This window comes from Spinacia oleracea, chromosome 1 (assembly GCF_020520425.1).
Source record: "Spinacia oleracea cultivar Varoflay chromosome 1, BTI_SOV_V1, whole genome shotgun sequence".
NCBI classification, from domain to species: domain Eukaryota; kingdom Viridiplantae; phylum Streptophyta; class Magnoliopsida; order Caryophyllales; family Amaranthaceae; genus Spinacia; species Spinacia oleracea.
In genome coordinates, this window is record NC_079487.1 from 83,268,785 (window position 1) to 83,279,162 (window position 10,378).

At 36.9% G+C, this 10,378-nt stretch overlaps 1 long non-coding RNA gene and 1 pseudogene across 1 annotated transcript; both read right to left on the reverse strand.

The window, feature by feature from the left end:
- Window positions 1-347: 347 nt before the first annotated feature.
- Window positions 348-3,098, reverse strand: LOC130465984 (uncharacterized). The gene is made up of 3 exons (XR_008925997.1): window positions 2,385-3,098; window positions 1,663-1,727; window positions 348-668 (listed from the first exon to the last, which is right to left on the reverse strand). It is a non-coding gene; the product is annotated as an uncharacterized lncRNA (long non-coding RNA).
- A 6,972-nt stretch (window positions 3,099-10,070) lies between these two features.
- Window positions 10,071-10,171, reverse strand: LOC130466553 (uncharacterized; annotated as a pseudogene).
- Between the last annotated feature and the right edge of the window lie 207 nt (window positions 10,172-10,378).

Genomic DNA, 10,378 nt, shown 5'->3' on the forward strand with positions numbered 1-10,378 from the left:
AAACAACTAAAATTTTTTTTTTTTTTTATTTGAACTTCTTTAAAAAAATGTACTCATTTTTTGAATAATAAATAATAAGAAAAATAAAAATTTCGAAAGTATCGCTTTAACTTGAATAAATAATTTGATTTCGAACTTAAATAAAAATATTATGTTCTTTCAAACAAGATAAAAGGAAATCGGCCCCCCAAAAAAAAAGTACCAATTTTTGAACACTATAATACGTAGAAGCTCGATTTTTAAGAATTTTATTTTAAATAACTAGATAGTTAGGCGCCTAAAAATTTATTAAAGTAAAACCTTAGCTTCTAGATACCACTTTGTAACACCCCGACAATTTTCTCTTTTCTAAAATAACCTTTTAATATAAAACGTAGAGAATTATCAAGGCATTATCGCCCGTGTGAAAACGTAACGGCTTATTCAGAATTTTGCAGCGGAAAACATAAAACTAACTTTAGGTTTATAAATAATCGATTACAGGTTTAGTCCCAAAAATCAACCAACGAACATAAGGAAATATAAATAGTATGACAAGTTTAAAGTCCAATTAAACAAACCCAAGTCAACTTAGCAAATCAAAACTAAATACAAGCTCTCTATTCCCGATCCCAATGATGCAACATCTTCAAACCTGCAGATGGACAATGCTTATTGATCCTTAGAGACTGCTCACCAAAGATTGGGTCATCACAGGATCAATAAGGCATAGCCATGATCAACATGCACAAGCAAAAGCACGTAATCAGCAAAGCTGAGTACTGCATACTAAATCAATAATAAGCCTAACATGATTCTATTAAACGAACAACCCTAACATGATACTAATGAACACAAACAAGGGCAGACAAAACATGATAGTTTGACGACCATACTTGACCAGACTAGACTAGGCTAGACTTTTAGCAATAATATTATTTTAGTTGAAATAGACAATGGACCGAGTTGACCGTCCAGAAGTCTTCACTAAGGAAGACGAGGTACGGGCGCGACTCCGTAACCTCAGTGACCTGCGATATCGAGGAACGTTTTAATAAAAATAGAACACGGTGATCAATCCGGTCCCAGAAAAGGCCATGGGCTACCACCATGAACCCCAACTCCTGTTTGTCCGTCACTTTAGACGTGCACAGTCTAAAGCTATTGCTACTCAGTTTCACTTTACATGATTTACAAATTGAGACTCTGTTATGACTCAACAACCACATAAGGCATACAATCCACATTTGTTCACAACTGTTTTTATGTTGAAATTAAGTAAGTGATCATAAAGGCATCAATCAAGACTCATTCCAATTTACCCAACCTTTCCTTTAACCATGATCAACCCTGTATATGGGTATAAAGTTTCAACTTACTAAACAAGGTCCACCGCCCTCATAAAGTAGTGAAAAGCTAAGAAGGGAACAATAATCAATCGATCCAAACCAACATATAGAATAATCTAGTGTTCCCAACCAACATGTTTGTATCAATCATCCATACTAACATGTTACAATTCTCATAATGCAATATAAGTTTAATATGTTCATCCCACAGTATCAAACATGCAATTTCAACCTGACTAAGTTCATCAACAACATTAACATAACCAAGTTCATCAACAATTCAACATGGTTTCAACAATTAGCACACATTCCAAGCACACAGGTATGTACGTACCTTGTGTAAACAAACTGATAGGCCACTTTAACACTTTCAAAAGTCGCCTAAAGAGAATTCTCCGCCTAAAATAATCAAGAAACGTACCCAAATCAATTCCTAATAATTTACAGCATCAATAGCGTACTCTAAACACATCCTAAACATATTTAGAACATTCCCAAATATCGAAACTTAATTAATTAACTTCCTAGAATAGTGATTAATTCCCTAACGATCCCTAATTATCATAAACTCCAACAAACGTTTCTTTTTAAATTTCCAGCAATATAAAATAATTCAAAACTTGCTCAAAATATATTCAACATCCTTAAGATCATAAAAATAATAACTTTAATAGGTATAATCATTCTATTGTGATTTTAAACATAATAAAACCTTAAAAATTCATGCTTTAATAGTTTAAAATACTTATTTAACCAAATTAATAAATCTGGAAATTAAATTTGTTACTTAAACATAATATAAAATCTGAAATATACTTTTATCATAATAACTTGTAATTTATATTCAATAAACACGAATTAAATCACTAAACTAATTTAAAACCTTAACTTACATATTAAACAACCAAAACTGAAATTAATTAATTTACAATATCAATATCAAATCTGAAAATTATAATTTAACTATAAAGATTAATAATTTAATTCAAGAAACATAAATTAAAATCAATAAACTTAAATCAAAATATTTAAATAACTTAGGGTTTAAGAAATAACCCAATGAAGAGGAGAGATGAAGGCTGCCGGCGGACACAAGGTTGCACGCGGCGATGGTGGTTGATGGGTCGACGCGGCTGGGCGAGGTGGTGGCTGCGGCTGGCGAATGGTGGTTGCTTCCGCAATGAACAGAGCACGAATGAGGAGGAGTTCACGAACTAACATAGAAAAAAAAAGGAGAACGAAAGAGAAAAGGAAGGACAAGCATTACCGGGCAGTTGGGAGGATCGGCGGCGCGATTAGGTGGTGGCTAAGAGCAGGGCGGCAGGGCGGCAAGGTGATGGTGGCTGGTGGTGCTTCGCAAAACAGAGAGTTCGTGAGGAGGATAGCAAGAACGCGAAAGGGAGAAAGAAAGGTGAGAAGGGAGGGGAAGCTTACCGGACGGCGGAGGAGGGAGGAGTGCCGGCGGTGGTCAGGTGGCTGAAGGTGACGGCGCAGAGGTTAACGTGAAGCAAGGAGGAGGTTTGAGAAGCAATTCACGTGAACTTGGAGTAGAGAAAGGGTTTTGGTGTATTTTTGTTTTTGGCCTTTTTTACGTGAATTGAAAGAGAAGGAAGGAGTAAAGTGTTTTGGGTCTTATTATTTGGGCTTTTCCAATTGGGCTAGAATTAGGAGTTTAGTTTTAGGATTCGAATCCAAAACCGAATAGGATCGTTTTCTAAATTCAATCGATTTTCGCAATTCAAATTCTTTTTAACTTAAAATTATAAAATTATTTTTGATTTCGTAAATCATTGAAAATATAAAAAAATGTAATAAATAAATATACGTTAAATATATATTTATTTCTAAAATTCATAAATTCTTATTTAAATATAAATAATATACGTTAAAATATATTAATAAAATTTATAAATTTACGGGGGATTACAATCTACCCCTCTTAAAAGAAGTTTCGTCCCGAAACTTGACACGAAATTTACCACATTTTCCCCAAAAGCTTTTAACTTATTCTTACTAAAGAAGTACTTGTGCCACCTATGTGCACTCTTTTGCCAACTCAAAGCTGCTTGTGTTACTCATGAACACATTTTTCTTATGCGGAGAATCTATTTACTTGCATCAACATGTATAATTTGCTAAAATAAGTATAAAAATGCATAAAAACACCATAAAAATAGGTAAAAAGCGCGAATTTATATCGCATTCTACCCCTCTTAAAGAAAACGAGGTACGCCCTCGTAACTCATCTCAGGGAATAACTTTGGATATTTCTCCTCAACGAATTATGTCCTCAATACAATATTCTCACTAAACTCATTCCAACAAGTAAGACTTCTACAATTCTTTCCATACAATGCCTCAACATGTGTCATCGTAATGCTTGCATGGTGACTATTGATGCACGAAAATTCAATCGAACCTAGGTGGCCTTCCCAATTACCCTTAAAATCCATAACACACGTTCTCAACATATATTCCGTTAGTAATCTTAGTCTGTCTATCGTTTGCAGGGTGGAAAGAAATACTCATTTTCAATGTTGTCCCCAAGATTCAACTGGACCTTATTGCCAAAATTTCGGACTTTTGTTCTCGGTAAGGATCTTACAAGTTGCCTTATAAAGGCAATGTCTCCAAATATTCGTAGATAACACCATAACAGTTAACTCTAAGTCATGGGTTTGGTAATTAGCCTTATAAGGTTTCAATTGACGCGACAACAGCTAAATCTAGAAAGCTTCCTCACATTTCTCACTTCACTTGAAATTCGATTCCTTTTTCATCAAGTTGGTCATTGGTTTTGCTTACTTCGAAAAGTCTTTCACAACTTCCTATAATAGTCGTCTAGGCTTAGAGAACTTCAAATATCGGACACGTTCTTTGGAGTAGGTCACTCACTCACATCTTGAATCTTAGCAGGATCTACAGAGACTCTTTCTGGTCAACTTTTCCTTTTTACCAAACCTCCTTATGTCATAACTCTTGGTCTTAACTCTTAGCACTTCCACCAATTCATACATTCCCATCTTTTCAAGACAACAAATGATTTCTAACGATCCTGGACCACTCGAATCCTCTCTTAATTTTATTCCCTTAAGTAACGTAGTTTTCAATCAATTTAGTCTTCACTTTTCCGTCGGTGTCACTTATACACACATGACTTCAAGATTTGTATACTTCATTTAATAAAACTAGATTCTTTCTAAGCGCCTCCAAAACAATCCTCAAGTGTTTGTCATGCTCTTTATCATTCCTTGGATAAATCAGGATATCATCAATATAATAACGAACTTAATTCGGAATTCGTGGAAAATCTTATTCATCAAATCCATAATTATGGTAGGTGCATTGTTTAACCCAAAAGACATTATTCTAAACCCATAATGACAATAACGAGTCCTAATGAGGTCTTAGGCCCTTATCAGCTATCCTTAATTGGTGATACTTCAAACACAACTCAGTCTTCGAGAATACACTCGCCCAATTCAATTGATCCAATATGTCCTCTATTCTAGGCAAATGATACTTGTTCTTGATGGTGTTTAGCTCCCTAAAATCGATGCATGATTCCATACTCTTGTCTTTTCCTTAAAAAACAACACAAGAGTTCCCCACTGTGATGCACTAGGCCTAATATACCCCTTAACAAAACAACTCTTGCAACTGCGTCTTAATTCGCTCATTTCGAGAGGTGCCATGCTATAAGGTGCCTTGGATATAGGTGTCGTTCCAGGAATTAATTCTATAATGAACTCAAGGGCTCTAACATGTAACATACTTGCACTTTCACTTGGAAACACATCAATGAATCCACTCACAATGACAAACATCCTCGATTTTGACTCCAAGTTCTTTATTCACCTCAAACACACTACAGAAAAATAGCTCACGCTCCCTATTCATCAATTTCCTCACTCGCATTACAGAAATAACCAAAGGTTCTTGGACTACCCAAAACATCTATACTAGGTCAATCTTCCAATATGGTTCCTTACATTTACTTTCTGAATTTCACGGTACGTCTATCTTAGCCTTGTACAAACTTAGTCAATTCCATCCTAAGGTTTATGAGTTCTTGTGCCTTTTGCTTTCTCATAAAAGGAGTTTCCTTAAGGCAGTAACAAACGAATCCCAATTGAATCTCTCAACAATGCTAAGTCTAACCCTATTTTCTCTCCACCACAAATCAGCCTCATCTTCCAAGTACAGTACAACTTGACCCACTCTCCTGTTCTCAAGACAGTTCACATCCCCAAACAGTTTCTCAAACTCTCTAACCCAGTTCTCTAGAATGGTAGGATCAGCTTGCTTCTTAAAGTATGGTGGCTTAACTTTGGTTAGTCTCTCAAACATGTCCCCAGTAGAATCAGGACGCTCAGTTCTCTCTTCAGCCAGTCTTCCCGCCAAAAGGCGAATAGCAGCAACTAACTCACTATTGCTTGACATTCTAGTGTGCGACCTAAAATTAATCACTCTACGATACATAATTCATATGTCCCCTCTACGAAAGAAATTTATATTTGATCATAGAGATCGCATCAACAAACACTTATTCAAGAATGTACACCAATAATAGAGCAATCATCGTCACTCATTCAAGAAAATATCCCTATCAAGGACATACAATTTGAAAACCAATGAATGGAAGTTCAATCACAACAAATAAGTAATAATATTCCCATTCGCGTGCCTAAAATAAACTTTTTTTTTAGATTGATTTAGTTTGATTTTAGTTTCTTTTCTTTTTGTTTGTTTCTTTTTGTTTCCCTTTTTGGTGTGTTTTCTTATTTTCTTCCTTTTTCTTTTGTTTTGATTTCCTTTTTTTCAAGGAGAGTTTTTCTAGGTTTTCTTAGGCAATATTCTTGATTGGGGCATATAAAATTGGAACTTGTATATTAGAATGCTTTTATACCTAATTGGTAGATTTTTACACGGTTCTTAATGTCTTGGGTCGAGTCTAGGATTTGGTGTCAAGAAAGTTGGTTGAACTATGGGTAGCATGCGTCATGAACTCTTGGCTTGTGGTAAGATGGTGTCGATTTCTCTAGTGATTTGAAGCCGGAGAGAATGGTATTTTCTCCCTTGTGAGGTTCATGCTCAAAAATAAGCCCAAACACATTTTCATATATTGAGTGGCATGGATCCTTAGCATTGACTTTCTTGTCTCCCGAGTTTGACCATTTCCTTCCCGAGACCGCGACCGAACTACTTTAAGGGGCGATAGAGGCATTTCTTTCGGTGACTATTTTTCTTTTTAGTTTAGGACTCTATTTTCTTATTTTTCTCATATGTTTTTGTTTGCATTTGCCCTTTGATAGCCATTTTAGCCTTGACCCTTCATTTCTTATGAGCACATTACAAGCCTAATAGCCTTTGTTTTGTTTTCACCCTTAGAAGTGATAGTGAAGCTTAGAGTTATGATGCTTGTTGTTTTGGAGTAATTATGCAAAGTTGAGGAATGAATGTTGTTTGGTATGAACGGCAAAGTTTTGGAAGAATGTTGTATATAGTGAATAATTGTTGCAAAAGCAAAAAAGAGAGTAAAGTTTTGAAAAAAAAAGCCAAAAATAGAGAAAAAAAAACAAGGCATGAAAAGTTTCATTTGAAACACAAAAAAAGAGGAAAATTAAATCAAGGAAAAAACGCAAAAAAAAAAAGAGTTGTAGTTTAGAATTGTTGTTGAATAAGCTTGGGGGTACCCCAAATAAGTGGTACGAGTTTGTGTTTGGTTCAAAATGCTTGAGTTTAGTTCTATCATTGCGCTTCACTTTAGGTATGATCACCAAATGGCCAAATTTGTTCCGCGCCTTACCCCTAGCCTACGTTACGCACTAAAAGCCCTCTTGACCCTTTAGAGTTGAGTCATTGTCGGTGGAGGAAGGATTTGGTCAAGCTTAAGGAACAAGGTTGTCATGCTAAGATGTCGGGTAGCCTAATGTTGATAATATGGCGCCTTCGCGGTGTCTTGAGACGCTATTCTCAAGGGTGCATAAGATCTAGAGATTTGGCGTGGTATGCCCGGATGTAGGGGGATTGACTAGTGCTTGCCCTTAGTTCACTTTGCTTGATTCTCGAATCTTTCACTCGGTTTAGGACATTAGTTAGCGTGTACTCATTTATTTGATAAGTAATATTAGTGTTCTTCTATACTTGTTCCATAATAAAGCCCATCTTGAATTTTGTAGTTTAATTTCTTTTCTTTTCTTTTCTTCTTCTTTTCTTTCTTTCTTTTCTTGGTTTGTGTTTTCCATTTTAGTCTTTCCTTGATTAGATTTGCTAGATTTTGATTTTGGTAAATTTTTAGAATCTGATTCGCTCATTCTTCCTTAGTTGAGTTTAGTATGCTAGAGACTAGCAAACGCTTAGCTTGGGGGAGTTTGATGGGCGACATTTATGTCGCTCTTAGCCTAGGATTTTATGTTAGTTTTTATGCTTTTTATAGTTTTTATAGCTTTTTGTGTGAGATTTATAAGTTTTGTTCCATCTTGTGCTTTATAGGTGATCTTGATGAAAAATGATGGAAAACAAGTGAATTCGAGCCAAAACAGGGCTTGTGCGGTCGAGTGGCGTTTTGTGCGCCCGAATAGAGTAGTGAAAATGGAGTTCATGGAATTTCCAGTTTTGTGCGATCGAATGCCCTTTGTTGTTCGGTCGCACAGAATGGATTTCTAAGACAGAATGCCCCAAAATTGGGAAACGACCGCACAAGGCCTTATGTTCGACAGCACAGCATTTGTTCGACCGCACAACTTTTTGAGTTCGACTGCACAAAAGTTGTGCGCACGATTAGTTCTTCTTGTTCGACCGAATAGAGCTGCAAAGGAGACTTGAGCCAAAGAAACCCCATTCGACCGAACAGGATTTTACGTTCGGTCGCACAGGACGAAGGAAATGATCTTCGCTGTCTTCGCTCGCACAGGACTACATTTGGTCGAACAAAGTAATTTACGTTTGGTCGCACAGTGGGTACGTGCGACCGAATCGCAGCGCGGGCTGCTTTTTTTCGAACTTTGGCTTCTATTTGGGGAAACTTATAAATATATTTTTCGATTTATTTTGTAGAGAGTAGAATTTTAGTTGATAATTGGAGATTCTAAAAGTAGATTTTCAGCAATTCTAGAGAGAGAAACTCTCCTCCATTCAAGCTTCAATTTGTAATCCTTCTTAACTCTTCTTCAATTTTGCAATTTAATTCTTAGTTTCTTAATTCTTGCTCTTGCTTTGTTGTTGATTGTTCTTCAATTCCTTAATTTCTTGAATTCTTGATTTCATTGATTGAAGTTACTTTTATTCTTAATTGCTAGTTGATTGTGCAATTGAATTCTTAAATTCTCTTCTCTTACTCCTTCAATTTCATGCTTTCTAGCTTAGAATTAATGGATTGCTTAATTTCTAGAATGACTAGTGAGTAGAATTAGGTTAGGGAAAGGGGAGAATCTAGGGGCTTAATTAGGGGAAATTGATGATTGATTGTTGATTGATTCATGTGATTAAATATGATTTGATGATAGGACATCCATGCTAATTGATTGGTAGTTGCAAATGCTATTCTATTAGAATCACGTGGAACCATAGGTTAGGTTTGGCGAGAGATTGTGGGCCTATCTTGGGTGATCAAATGGCGGTGCCTATTATATGTTAGTTAGTTCAATCTAGGATTAGGCGAAAGCTCTTCCGTGGATTAGACACTTAGCGTTCCCTATCCGAGAGGTGGCGAGTTCGTCTTTAGATGCTATTTGCCTAATCGTCACTTCGTTGCATGATCATCATTGCTAGATAGTTGAATTCATTTCCCCCGATTTCCCTAGTCTATCCCCGAATCCCTAACATCTCCCTTTCTTGATTCAATTTAGCATAATTCATAGTTTTTTTTTAGATTCTTAAAAGTGACAATTCAAAACCAAATTCTTGTTCGAACTAGATTGACTTTCAAACTCGATAACCACCGTTTCTTTGGGACGATCCCTTTGCTTTCCGCTAGCCGGTTAGTTGATTGGTTTTATAAATATTGTTTTCATAGGTTGTTTTCTATCAACGACGGAAAATACACCTATCAAAATGGCGCCGTTGCCGGGGAACGGTTGTTGTTTTTTAGTTTTAGTTGAGACTAGTTCATCATTAGAAAATACAAAAACATTGCAATTTCGCTTAGCTTTCTTTTTCCTTGGCATTGCTCACGGTTTTTCTTGAGTTTGTATGCTTGTTAGGGGGCGTTCTCGTCAAAGGATCCTCCATCCTCTTGACCTTGAATTGGAAAGGACACTTAGGAGACAAAGGCGTGTACGGTCTAGCTCATCAAGCAATAACAAATTCGCATCGTTGAGTGTTGGTGAGGAACAACAAGAGAGTGAGCAAGTGTTTGAGAACATGGCGCTCCCGGTTAAGAACTTGGGAATACCGGGGGCATTCGAAGCTACATGTGGTATTCAAGCCCCAACAACGGGTGCCAACAACTTTGAGATCAAGCCCGCCTTGATCAATTTGGTGCAAAGCCACCCCTTTTGTGGGAAGAGTAATGAATCACCTCACGAACATCTCAAACAGTTCGAGCACTATTGTGACACAATCAAGCACAATGGTGTCACATCGGATTATGTGAGGTTGACATTGTTTCGGTTCTCTCTACTTGGGCGATCAAGTGATTGGCTTGACAAGGAGGTTAAGCCTAACTCACTTCGGACTTGGACCGAAGTGACAAGTGCATTCTTAAACAAGTTCTACTCGCATGGGAAGACGGCGGAGTGTCGCCACAAGATCCAATCCTTTGAGCAAAAGCGAGATGAGTCACTCTTCGAAGCTTGGGATCGTTTCAAGGAGTACCAAAGGGAATGCCCACACCATGGGATTCCTAAATGGTTGTTGCTCCAAACATTTTACTTGGGGTTGAGTCCAAGTTCGAAGACACGCGGGAGGCCCCATCATGAATAAAACTGAGGATCAAATAGAGGAAATCATTGAGGATGTAGTTCAAAACTACCAATCTTGGCATGTAGGCACAAGGGATTATGATGGGAAAGGTAGGAGTGAAGATGGTAAGGGTTCGGTGTACGCCA